Source organism: Tyto alba, unplaced genomic scaffold (assembly GCF_018691265.1).
Source record: "Tyto alba isolate M040663 unplaced genomic scaffold, T.alba_DEE_v4.0 Super-Scaffold_40, whole genome shotgun sequence".
NCBI classification, from domain to species: domain Eukaryota; kingdom Metazoa; phylum Chordata; class Aves; order Strigiformes; family Tytonidae; genus Tyto; species Tyto alba.
In genome coordinates this window covers 38275782-38289444 of record NW_024881316.1, presented here as the reverse complement: position 1 = coordinate 38289444, position 13663 = coordinate 38275782, and positions in this window count along the sequence as shown.

Below are 13663 nucleotides of genomic sequence, written 5' to 3'. Positions count from 1 at the left end.
GCATATGTGCCATAAGTTATGTCCAAATCTTAAAATGAGGCATCACCAGCTCCCCAGAGCAGTTTTCTTGCTGTTGATGGTGACTAGAGCTTCCTCCGGAGTTATGGGAACAGTGTGTTCAAATCTGCCCAAGATCTCAGGTCAGCCTTAGGTTTTCTGCTAAATGCTCTTAAATCCATGACTTTTTTGAAAAGAATGTCTTCCTCCCTAAGTAGTCTGAAAGGCTTGATTTGAGCCAGTTTGGGCTGGTTTGAGATTTGAGTTCCTCAGACACAAGAGTGTCCTCTGAGTCCTACAGAGCTTTAAAAACCCAGAAAGTCACTTAGATCTTCAGCTAAGCATTGTAAGAAAGCTTGCCAGGCATATCAACAATACACTTAGAAATTTTTCCTTGAAACCATAATTGTGCATAGCAGGTTTAAGAATCAGGTTTTGCTTGCTTTCCTGAATTGTAGCCCTCAAAATACCCTGAACTGGTTTGTTATTCCTCATTGTTTTCTAATTCCTCACAAGTTCTTTTGAATGCCTGATTCAATGCCAATGTTCCTTAGCTGCCCTTATAACTGATCCCTTGGCTCCTGTCTTGCAGACCCCTATAGCCACATGCTACCTGTAATAGGAATGGGAAAAGGAAGGAAGTTCCTTTGACACACCTACCATGCATAGGCCTGAGCCAAAATGCCTGAAGTCATTTCACCTTTGGCTTCAACACACAATTATACATAAAAAGGTAGTTTTCCAAAATGCACAAAATCTGTATTTGATGAGAACATCAGGACTGCGAACATTTCCCCATATCATGAAGCTGCAATAGTGAGGTTAAAGGGAGGAGAAGGAATGTCACAGTAAATCATAGTATGAGCTGAGTTATTGTAGCCACTAAATGACATTGGCAATACATCTGGCCTACTCTTCCAGAGATGTGCTTGGGCAGAGCAGAGAGAATCAGCAGCCTCCATGTCTAGAAAACTTCCAGGTGCTCTATTTTTCTCTTTTAAACACTAATAATGTAGATTTTCTTTGAGATGGAGTTCAGTGCCTATCATCTTTGTCAGACAATTAGGGATAATTTGATTTCAAATGTTTTTAGAAAAGAAATAAAATCAAGTCCTTCAAGAGAGCTAAGAAAAGGCACTATCCTGTCAACTTTATTGGTACTTCCTAGAAGATAAAGAAATGCCATTACTATTGAAAAAAAAGAGATAAAGCAACCATGCTGGAAATGGAAGAATGAATATACAGCCCAGAAATATCCCTATAAAACCATTGGAAACAGTTGTTAACATAGTTTAGTCTGCTACAGATCACAGACACTAACACCTAACACAGTAAGTATATTGAAGTTAGACTCTGCAGCAAACCTTGGTAGGTACCCCAAATCTTCGGTAGGCTACAACATAGTGCATGGAATCTTGAATGCACTGTCCTCCAATGGCAATGCCAAAGATCTCTTATGCTTCCTTATGGTTAAAAGCATTCTATAACTTCTGTCTAATATTGTGTTAAGTTTAAACTGCTGGCCTTTTGACAAATTATATTTTTCTCTATTTTTATGTAGGAGGTTTTTTCTGTAATAACATGCTAGTAATTACCATACTCAACAATAATAATTTAAAAATCTAGGAAACTTTTAGTTGTATCTTCAGTATCCTAAATAAAATATTTAGTTCTAATTATGACACATTATATAATAACATGATGGAAACAGTAGATATGTATAAAATGGGGCAAAATCTTTGGTCTTAGATCAAACTAAAACCTCAAGAAACTTCTTAAAGTGAAATAGCATTGTTTTAATAGGAATAAGCTCTTTTCCAATAGAATTGTTTGCTAAAAATTTCCATGTGTTCTGTTTTTCTTCAAGATCCAAAAGAAGTAATGATTTTAGATCTGAGGATTTCTCTGGAGATATGCTCGTCTTTTGGAGAATTATAACTCATGACAATTAACTTTTTCTGATCAGAGATAGGTTTGTTTGGTTTATTCATGTAATAATAGTAAACATTAGGTTACTGGAGCAAATACTATTTTGCAAGTTCAAATTCTCCAATATTTTATCTTTTCTGATGAAAATTGCCTATACACTTTTTTTCTGTTTTTCAGAAGGTGAAACAGAAAAGAGATGTCACAAAAGAGATGGTAAAACCATCTTTTTACCCACACAGCAATAAATGCATTTCTGAAATTATTAGTAAGTTAAATTTCAGTTTTCTACTGGAACTCCTCATTTTAGGTACAGACATATATTTAACAGATAAGAAGTATGATAAAATAAAAAACTTCAGAGCAAATTTCTGGTCTACAGGCTGAGTATGTCTTGGTGACATACAAGCATACTTGAAATATTATGATTTTCTGCATGAAATGAGAATTCTTTTTTTATAATTGTAGAAAATTTCACTGGATAGGAAATCTGTTTTGTACATAGTTTTGGTACATTTAAATGCTCAAAATAAAACAACACAGAGGTAAGATTCACCACACAGAATAAGCAGAAATGGCTTTGCAGAATCACCCTAGTTCATTGAGACTTAGCCAATAAAATGACAAAGCCTTGTCCAATTTATTTCTGATTTGTCACATTATACTATCACTTTTCCCTAGAGCAGTGTTTTCTTTGAGTGGTGAGATGGGAAAATGTGATAGATTCTGAGAAGCAAATATGCTCTGTTCTGAGCTGTACCTGTCAAACCACAGGTGATCACAGGATGAGATGTCCTCAGGATATCTGATGCATGATCATTTCAGTGCGGCTTGTTTCTACACAGTTCATGAATCAGTCACCTCTAATGCATTGTATGTTTATCCTTTGTCATCTTCCTCAAGAACTTGTTCTCAATATTAGAAAACTTTATTTCTCAATATGAAGTAGTTCATGCCAGTGTGTGTCTGCTGGGGAGCTGCTTAGGGAATTCGAATGGATCTTGAAAAAACAGTGCTTTTGCAGGGTGATATGATGTAGGGATAACTGTGTGAAGTAAAAATCTGAAAGAGGAATAATGGCTGTATGGGTTCTGGCTGTGAGAGACTGCCTATCAGTGTAAATGGCACAATGCCGTGGATGGAGCCAATATCTCAGAAGAGCTGAAATTAGTAGCAGCCAGGAATGGTGGGATGGGGTAGGAGAGGGTGGTACAAGGAGGGAAGAGTAAAATGAATCAGAGAAAACACCTCACCTGGGTATTGTAGTCTTATGAGAATGCAAACAAGGTATACCAGCTACTAACAATTTTGAGGTCAGCATCTGCATATAATGGAGCTCATGTAAGAGAGCTAAGTGCACACTTCAGAGCCAGCATCACCTTACAGGAATCATGGGATGTCACTCAGCCAGGATGCCCTAAGCTATCCTGTCTCACTTCTCAGGCTGGTTCTGTCTGCAAAAAACAGGAGAGAACCTGCTGTTGCTAAGTCACCCTTGTAGTTGCATTGGATTTATACAGTCAGTATGTAAACAATGATAACGAATGATGGACACCACATTTCCAGCTCTCAATGAAAATGTAGCCTGGGGTATCATTATAATTTCAAGGTTCTCTGTGTTCTGTGGTTGAGAGGTACATGAACATTTCACTTATCAATACAAATTAATAGCATTAGATGGGTGAGTCAAACAACAATTCATAAATCTGTATGCTGCTAAATGACATTGTAATTCATCAAATCAGGGGCGAGTGGAAAATAACCAGCCTTTGAGTTCCAGCTCACTGCATCTCCACCAAGGGTGAGACTGTCCCAAGGCTTCTAATATCTTATACATGCAGATTTATATTTAAGACAGCACCGTTGTTCTCTGATACTATTGATGAGTAAACTGCACAAACTGAGGTTATCCTCTCATCTAAATAAAACATTGGGGATTTAAAAATCAATGCAGAATGCACACTGTGGCTTTGCTGAATAGTGCTTGATTTCTCATCCTTCTAACAGCAAAGACAGTGATTGACTGAGCACTGGCAGAAGGTTGATACACAATCAGCCCAGGGTGTCTCTCAAGTGGGTGCTGCTCAGTAATGCACTGCAGACTGCCATGAACAAGGAGCATAGCTGTTTGTACCATGGCATGTCATCCAAAACTAAACTGCCTTTCTGGCATAGCTCCTGAATTGCTTATAAGAAGACATGTTGCCATACAGAGTAACTGAAGAGTTGACTACTCAAACAAGGGGTCCGGAAAAAAATGAGATTAACTAGTGTGAAGCTACTAGCACATCAATACCCTGTGGCAGCTTCAAGGCAGCTCACATTTAATAAAATGAGGAAAACTAATTTGTATTTATCATGGGACAGAAGTGGGTACAGAAGCAGTCATGGCTTAGAAGAAAGGCAGTCTTCCAAAGGCAGTTAGATCTACTTCTCCTTAATCTGTAAGGATCCTGAAATGTATTTTAAGATCCAGGAAGCTTGGGATCTTTGGTTTTAGACTGCAGGATGCAGCCCTACACTCACTGATTACTTTTAGCTGTGATGTTTGGGATTTTTAGTTTTTCACAAGCCATTATGTGAATAAATATAGATTCCCTAAGATTTCTGAGAGAGTTAAAAATATTGTCCTACATAGAAATCAAAGTTCAGACTGTATTAAGTGGAGGAGAACAGCTTTCCTACTACACTACTGTAATTCCAGAGAGATTAAACTGAATTCAGTAGAGACACAAAAAATTTACCCCAGTGACAATGACAGAAAAATTGTATACTAGTAGTTACAGTAGAAGAGAAGATTACTTTATTTGCCTCCAGTTTGAATGCAAGTCATTTATAGAATTTGTTGGCTAGTTTTTCAATGTCCCTGTGGAATAACATGAAATTACATTTGTGAAACAGGAGCTTCTGGCAAACAATTCGCAATCTTGTAAAAGACAGCAAAAGATAGTGCTGAGAATGCTACACTTGCAAAAGTGCATGGGATAAATATACCCAGCAGAAAACTGATCAGAAAGTGTTTCTTATAAGGGGGCTGATTATTCAAAGTCACTGCATTGGTATGCTGAAATAAATTCCTATTTTTTTCTAGCACTCAGGAGTAATTGAGAAACAAACAAATTATAAATTGAAAAGGACATCAAGACATGATAAAAATTTTATTAATCAAATATCAAAACAGCTTGATTATCCAAAGTTCCCTTTACATGTTACAAACCACAAAAGAAATGGTATTTTACTCTCAAATTTCAGCCCAAAGGGAAAGTCCCTGAGCTAGCCAATATAAGATATAGTTCCTTTTCTCATCTTGATTTTCTACTGCTCTTCTTTCATTTGACTTCTATTTCAGATATCATACTTGCTTACCTAACTTTGCCTGACTGAAAATGATTAAATAATCTGTTTCTTTCAGTCTGATGGTCTATTCACCTTCTCCTGAAATATTGTCCAGTGCTTTCATAAGGAATTCATCCAATCCAGAGATGCTGTTACCATCCTTTCCATCCCTGCTGTGTATGTTATGCTGGCTCCTGCAAAGTGTTATAGTCCACTGGGTTCCTGAAGTTTTTTCCAATGCCAGGAATCAAACTGAGTTGTGATATTTGCTGCTGTTTTCAAACTGACAGTGAATCTATTTACTTTTCAGCCTCAAATTCTTCACTATAAAGCTATGGATATTTCATAACATTCATAGTGTGAGAAAATTGCCTTTTCTTTTTGAGCATCACTTTCTGATTTCTCTGTTAAGTAAGTTCTAACTGATTTGTTAAGGGTATATTCTGTGTCTTTAAGTAGTTTGTTTTTAAGTGCTCTTTCCAAAACTCAGTTACAACATTTCCATTAAGAGGAAATATCACTGAAGAATTCTAGTTAAAAGAGAAAACCATTATCAGCCTAAATGAGCCACTGTGATGCTTGTTCCTTCATTACATGCTCTTTCCTCTAATGATTGTTATTTTATCTATTCTTAAAGACTCAGTTACTTGCTTCAGTGCTAACATTCATAATAATCAAGGACTCAGTAAGTCCTCCCAAATTGCAAAATTTACAGTACTATAAGCATTTTAATCTAAGACCTTTCATGGTCTTTTCTATATTCTCTTTTTTTTCATCCTTTCTATTAAAAAAAAAAAAAAAGGAACCATTTTTCTTACAACTATCATATTTACTTCTAGATAACCACTGTTCAAATGCCTCTAATACCATTTCAAAGCAATCTACTGAATTAACAAATAGAAATTGAAATCAACTAAATATTTAGGAAAGTTTTTTTCACTCTTCTTATTGATGATCATTATTTACACTTATGGAATGAAGTGCAAATGTAACAGTGACTATTTCCTCACATTTTCAGATAAGTAAATTACTGTCTTCTTCTATTGAGTGTACTGGATTAATTTATTTTACCTTCAGTATCATGTGCTGTTCAGAAAACAGTCAGAAAGTAGTCTTCCTGAGCAATAACAGTTAATGCACAGTGTGAACTTCTGCACATCTTAGTAACTTCATGCAGAAAATCTGTGAAGTACCATCCCAAAGAAACACTTCTCTAACTCCAAGGACTTAAAAAACCCCCTTTAAGAATAGTGAGAAAAGAAAGAGAACATGGACAATACTGATCTGAGAGGGCTTACTCCAGGCACAGGAGCCTTCCCAGGGTGCAGTCCCTTGTGTCATAAGGCTGACTGTCCTGCACAAGCCATGCCAGCAAGTCTCAGGACCAGAGAATTGTCTCGTTATTTTGTCTAATAACCAGTGAAACTGGAAAACTGTCTGCCATGACACAGCACTTAACCCAAATGACTGGCTTCATAATGCCCACAGTAACCTCCAAAAGACTATTTTTTTCATGGTTTCTGACAGAAAGTGAAAATGTTACTGAAAGCTATTTGAAGATGTGCTAAAGGGTATTGCAAGTTCTTCACATGAGTGACAGATTTAGGCCAAAAAAATATTTTGGAGCATGAAGCCCTTTGGAATGAGTGTGAAAACTCCTAATAATAAGGCACCTATTTGGATAGTAACCTTTTTCCTAGCCATTCTCTGGAAGTAACTCAAAGTATTTTTATAATAACATTTTCTCCCATTGGCATTTTTTCTTCCTCTGTTTTTCTCTCTTTTGGTTCATTTTCTTAAGTTGTTCCCGTCATCATTGTATCTGGCCACTCCTTATTCATTATAAAAAAGTGGAACTTAATTTTTTTCATATATTTTAATTTTTCAGATGTCCTTCTTCAACTATGACTTTTAGAAACACAAAAAATATTTTCTTCTTATGGACTGGGTTACTTTGAAATGCACAATTTCCCTTAAAATAGACAATGGTGAGATTTGTCCTGTGGGGAATCATTTTCAGATCTGTGGCTAGTCTCAGAGACACTTCTCATGTAGAGTCAAATTTTGGTTCAGAAGAGCTCAGGACATTGATAATTATTGTTGAGGGTTCCAGAATATGAATGTATCATATCTTTTCCGTACTTTGTTGTTTATTTTATATTTGAGCTGCTTTGAGATCTTTCAATACTTGGGGTTCAGAGTAAATAATTATAGGATATAAGTGGAAAGGGGAGTTGCTAAATGTGCAGGACTGTGAAGTCTTTGTTCATACACTGAAGATTCTTCTGAGCTATCATACACAAATTGTTGATATTACTACCACTGCCAGAACTACAAACTGATATTTTGTCACTAATAATTATGCTTATTTACAGTTTTTGAGTATGAGATTCCATCTGGTTTTATTTTATTTTATTATTCTCAATCTTGTAGATGCTGACAAAGTTCTTATGTATTCAGAAAAATAAAGTATACAGTAAACGGAAGACCCTGTCTAATTAGATCAACCTGCATTAGTGTCTGACTTGGCAAATTCCAAGGGATAACTAATTCAATGGCATTTCTGGAAGATTCAAATTAAAAAAATGGAAATTTCCCTGCAGTACAATAGAAATGACGACTCCTTTCTCTGTGTTCCCAATATTAGAGAGAAAGGTTCAGCAAAGTCAAATTTTAAATAAGCTATTTCATATCAAAAGTTTTCAACATTTTAAAGGCAGATGAATAAAACTGTTGTGAATTCTAACACTTATGAATTCTAAAGATGTCCAGCTCAACAGGGAGCTGAGCTGAATGTCTATATACCAAAAACCAGTAACAGAGCAGTCTCATTCCTATCTTGCCATGTATTTAAAACAGACATGTGAGACATACAGGTTTCATCTTGGAGGCCAAATGTGATTAACCATGGTATATTTATGGTTATAAATGTACTGATATTTGTGCTACAAAACATTTTTAGGTGCTGCTGCTGAACTGCTGATTATGAATTGAAATTCAGGTGCAGAAAGTCCCTTCACTGATTTTATATGGCATTTATATTATTAAATATGAGCTAATCAGTGTTTTCCATACCATTTTAACTAGCATAAAACTGTTGTTCATTCATTTCTTTATTAAACCAATGCCCAAAAACTACATCCTTATTTATTTAGGTTTATATACTGACACTGTCTAGTAGCCCATGTTACAAACCAGACTACCATTCCATTAGCCTATATTAAAATACAATTTTAAAAGATAATTTCTATCTCAAAGACAAGACAACTGGAAGCACCAGCACACAGTACTTGAAATCAAACCGAATTTGTAAGAAGTCTCACCTCAGGATTGATGCTATATGATTTCTAAATGGTGAGTACAGTGTATTTTACTAAAGGTGAGAAGAAACTATTCAGTTGTCTTCAACTGGTTTCTCCATATGATTCAAGCTGTCATTACCTTGTGACTGGATTTTAAAACCCGATTCTCCATGCAGACCAAAAAGTCATAGGACTTCATCCTAACTCATACAGCTATGGGAATTTTAGTTTTAGCTTTACTTTTGGTCATGTATGTCAGAACAAATGAGGATGAGAGAATATGTTGACCAAAGCATACTGAGTGCTTAAGAGAGGAGAACTTCTGATGACTGTGATGATGTGAAGTGGGACTCAGTTGTGGAAGATCAGTCAATGTCAAAGACAAGACAACATTTGGAGACTATTGTTGGAGAATTCTTTCTATAAGAAAAATTAAAACAGCCCAGATGCTGGGAGAAATATGATGATCAAGTGTTTCTGTTATTCAGGAAAGTGGCTTTATTCTGGTAGTAGAAAATCTGGATTTTGCTGCTGAGGAACAAATAGGTTTATGAATGCATGCAAATCTGAGGTGACAAAGAGCAAATTCTATTGTCATCCTACTGCATTGCAGACTTGATCTAGTCATATAAAACAAGGCAGGTAAGATAAATTACAAATAGAGGATGGTAAGGAAACAAACTAATATAATTAAAATGAAGAACGTTGGGTTAAATGTACTTATAATCTTATTGTAATCTAGGTTTCTGGAAGCATAAGAGAGAAGAGACATTTAGGCAATATGTGTATTGTTTTTACAGTGACTTAGAAGTTCCACCTGAACTTGAGGACTGTCCTGAAAAACATGGAAAAGTTTGCTTGAAAATTCAGCACATAGGGCATGTTGATGTGAAAAGCACAGTGCAGATTTGCTAAGAGCTTGAGAAAAATTAACTGTCTAAATAGAAGACCAAGTGATGTTCACAAAGTATAAACCGAGCATGAGTTCTTATATTAAAAGTCACTAGGAAAAATTGTGAATTTTTCCTAGTTTTATAGTTCTGTGTTTTCTGGAGAAACAATGAGGAGAATGCATGCATGTATATAATGTTGGTTAGGTCATTAGATAATATTTTTAAAAGTGTACTATTTTTACTGATTATGAGTTTTATGCCTGTTATGTCACACAGTAGCAAGAGATTTCTATTATTAACACAGGTGGCTCAAATGGTCAAAAGTGAGAAATTTTGTAAAAGTAAGGTTTGTTTAGTGGTGTAAATTTCACCAATGATTTTAGATCTAGAGATTTCCTGCTTTAGAGGTGAACCACAATATTTGTTTTGAATACTGAAAGTCCAAGTTATGGAAAACCATAATTAAGTTTGTGCCTGAGCTAAAGCAACTACAAAAATATCCTGATAAAAAATGAAAACCATGCAGAAAGAAAAAGAACTGTTTATTATTTCTATCAACAGTCACAGTATCTGACAGCATTTGTGTCTTGGTGTTTTAGGTATTTTAGAAAGGGCCATCCAGTGGAAAATGTCACAAGAAGAACATGGTATAAGCTTCTAACCTATCAATACATCCTGAGTGTTTCTGAGGTTCAGTCAAGCATTTTCTACCTAATTCCAAGAAAAGAAACAACCACCACAATGTAGATCAAAAGTCATGGATCAGAAGTTCAAATTCTTTATTTTTATTTCAGTTTTAAGGAAGTGACAAATTCGCCTTTACTTTTTAGTGTTTACTCTGTGCATAAGTGTGAGGGTTTACAGGGACAGAACATTTAATATCTTCTTGTTTTCTTTGAGATATCTGTCTTCATGTTAGGTAGTTGATTCTTCTGGGCTAAAGTATTATTCAGAAATTGTTATTTTGTCTGAGTGAAAGCTTCCCATCTGTGTTTAGTCAGTGTAGCAATTTTGTGTTATTAAGTGAAGAGGGCAAACAAGAACAACAAACTAATAATGTATGATAACAGTAAGATTTAGAGATGAAACATTTAAGTGGATTCTCTGTAGGTACTCGGATTGCTCTGCTTCCAGTAGCTAAGTCAAGCTGTGATTATCACCTGTTTGGGTGATTTAGCTTCACTAGCTAAATCAGCAGACTGTTTTGATGCTTTGCATTGTTCTGTGTTTCATTAAGTAAACAGAACTACTACAGCAATATGATATGGAGTGTGCTTGGCTAAGTACATGTTTCATCATAGTTATGCACATCTTTATCTCTTCATTTGAACTAAGAAAATGAGCTCCAAATATGCTACATTTTTATATTATACCAAAAGGATTCCTAATGTAGAATTCAACTCTCAGGTGCAAGTGTCACTGCCACCAGGACCCCTTGCAGGGCAAGGTGCTAAAGAATGTTGATGAAATGCTTCAGCACTTCGGCTACATTTTTTTACTCCTGGACGAATTTACATTAACTGACAAAGGACTTTCTTAAGCGTTTCCCATCAATTAAAATGCTAGGATGTTTTAATGTAAATATATTTTATCAAGTGTATTTTAGTAATGAATTTTTTCCCCAGGGACTCTGGGATGTAACAAATACTGGTCTCCATGCACTATGAGGACGTTTGTCCAAGTTCACAGGTGCCAGTTTTATATAGACATTTTTGAAATCAAAGCTATACTTTAAATGACTGAAATTTTCACTTGTTGACAGGTTCCTAAGTACAAGAAGGTTCCCAAACAAAACAGAAAACCTAGTGGAAATGTGAGAAATCATGACTACAGTGACACTGAAATGTTACTGTCATTATAGACAGCGTACAGTATGTTACTTGCCTTTCAAGCAGATTTTTATATAAAGTGAGAGAACTTAATGTGCTAGTTTAGATGACTTTATAAAAGATGTTTCTGAACCTTAATCAAATACACATACTAGTCTGCCAACCTCTAAAGTCTGGAAATATCAATACTACATAGTCAATTTTGGGACATCACTTAGTTATTTTTATTTTTCTTTAAGCACATAGAGGAGGAATTCTTTATTTAAGTACTTTTAATTACTTAAAAATAAAGTGTTATAAGTACATTTTTGCTTATTCTTTAAGTTTAAAGATAAAGGAATTTGGGAAACCTTTCTTCTTTTAGGCCTGACTATAAGAAAGGCATATGTGACAGTATTATAATAGAAAAAAAGTGTATTAGTGATGTTCAGAAGGAGTTAGCCCTTGAAGTGGAGGGAAGGAAAGAAAAAGAAGTTTTATAGATCAATGATTTTTTCATCTAGAAAAAATATTGCCCTTGTTCATTATATCCTTGCTTTAGTTTTCCAGGTCAGTTTATATATGTAAACTACTTTATTAACAAGGGTGGTTGATTTTCTTTGAATGCAAGACTAATCCCTTCAGACTGCTCATTTGTGTTTTAATTAGGTGATTAAAAATGCAGGCATTATCTCCTCAGCTTGGAAGTGGTGGAAGGCAGGAGGTGTTCATGTCCAGCCTGCCTGCTTGGCTCCGTTCCTGAGTTTTAGAAATGGAGGCAGAAAAGATGGACTCAGAGGAATCAATGAGCAGAGATTATTTGTTGTTGTCTTTTCAGATTACATCCTTCTGGTTTTCCTTTTGGCTAGTTATGCTTTAAGTATCATAACTAGGACTTCTAAACTGTATCTATGTTAGTAAGTTAAACAAGATGTGCACAAGTTTGAGCATTGGTAGAGGTCATCTGAGCTATAATATTGTCAGCATGGTTCTTGATGTGATTTTAACATCTGCCAGACATGGTACAAGCCTGTGGGGTTAGCATGGACCATGGGCCATTCCCACCAAATAATTTGGATGTAATTATTCTGGTTCTTGGGAGGTGAGGTGAGAAAGTTAAGCTGTAGAGAGGCAAGCAGTGTTGAGTTGAAATGGGTTTAAATGGGTTGGAATATTTTTTAAATGTATTCTGGAGACTAAGAAACCTTAGAAGTGTCGTTCTTATTCCACTTCTCCCATACTTAAGTCACTTTTGGTCTTCCTTACATATACCTGACACTTAAGATGTTCTTTGTTAAATATTTTATTAGCTAAATGTTAAAATGGAGATACAGGAAAACAAGTCTCCAGAAGTGGGTGGTAACTGTTTAGATAACATTAGAAAAGTGTTTTTTGATTGTGCTACTATGAAGAGTAAATGTAGACATCTGTAATAAACATGATCTCTGTTTTGTTTTGCTTAGTTTTCCCTTTTAAAATGAAGAAATGGAGCAGAAACTATCCAGCTGATATTTATTATCAAAGAAAAGTTCATTTTGAAAAGGGCCTGTACAGGTTATCTTGTCCAAGCCTCTGATGAGAGCAACACCAAATTTGAAATTATGCAGAATTCTGTGTCATATACTGTGCAAGTAATGGAAACTTCACCTTCAACCCTTAGTATCTCAAAATGTGTAACATCCCATATGTGCTAGAGTTATTAGACCAAATCCTGAAGTGTTTGCACAAAGCTCTATCATTTCTTCTTTCAGAATTTACAGCAGAAGTATGAGATGGAAGTGGATGGATAAAAATTAAATTTTCTCTTCAAATTTTTCAATGGGCTTACTTCTTCCTATCTCTTCCATTTGTGCCCTACTGCTGCATAGTTTCTGTATCTCCAGTATTGCCTATTGATTTTTGTTTCATTGGCTTTCTACATTGTTCATTTTGATCCCATTTCTTTCCTGATTTAATTTTTCCTTTCTCACCTTTTTTTTTTTTTTTGTCTCTTTCCTCTGCTTTAAACCACCACAGAAGAATGTCACAGATGCCCTAAAAACGATTACAAATCTTTAATCTACATACACTATGATAGAAAAAAATACAATTTTCTCACATTTTTGCCTCAATTATTTAGAAAGATATATGCTATCTTTGGTATTGTAGAGAAGTGTGAGTAGTAAACTTGTTAGAATAGTAATGCTAGATAGCCTAAACTTATATAATACCTCTAATAAGGGCAAAGAGGTAGGATCTAGATACTGCAAACTAGCTTAACAGAGTAGAGAGGACTATATTTTCAGAAAGGTATTAAAAGATAAACAGAACAAAACAATGTTAAACAAAGATAACTTTTGGTAAGTGTGCAGTAATGCATACAGAGGGGGTAAATTAAATTACCTGTGTAAAATATATATGC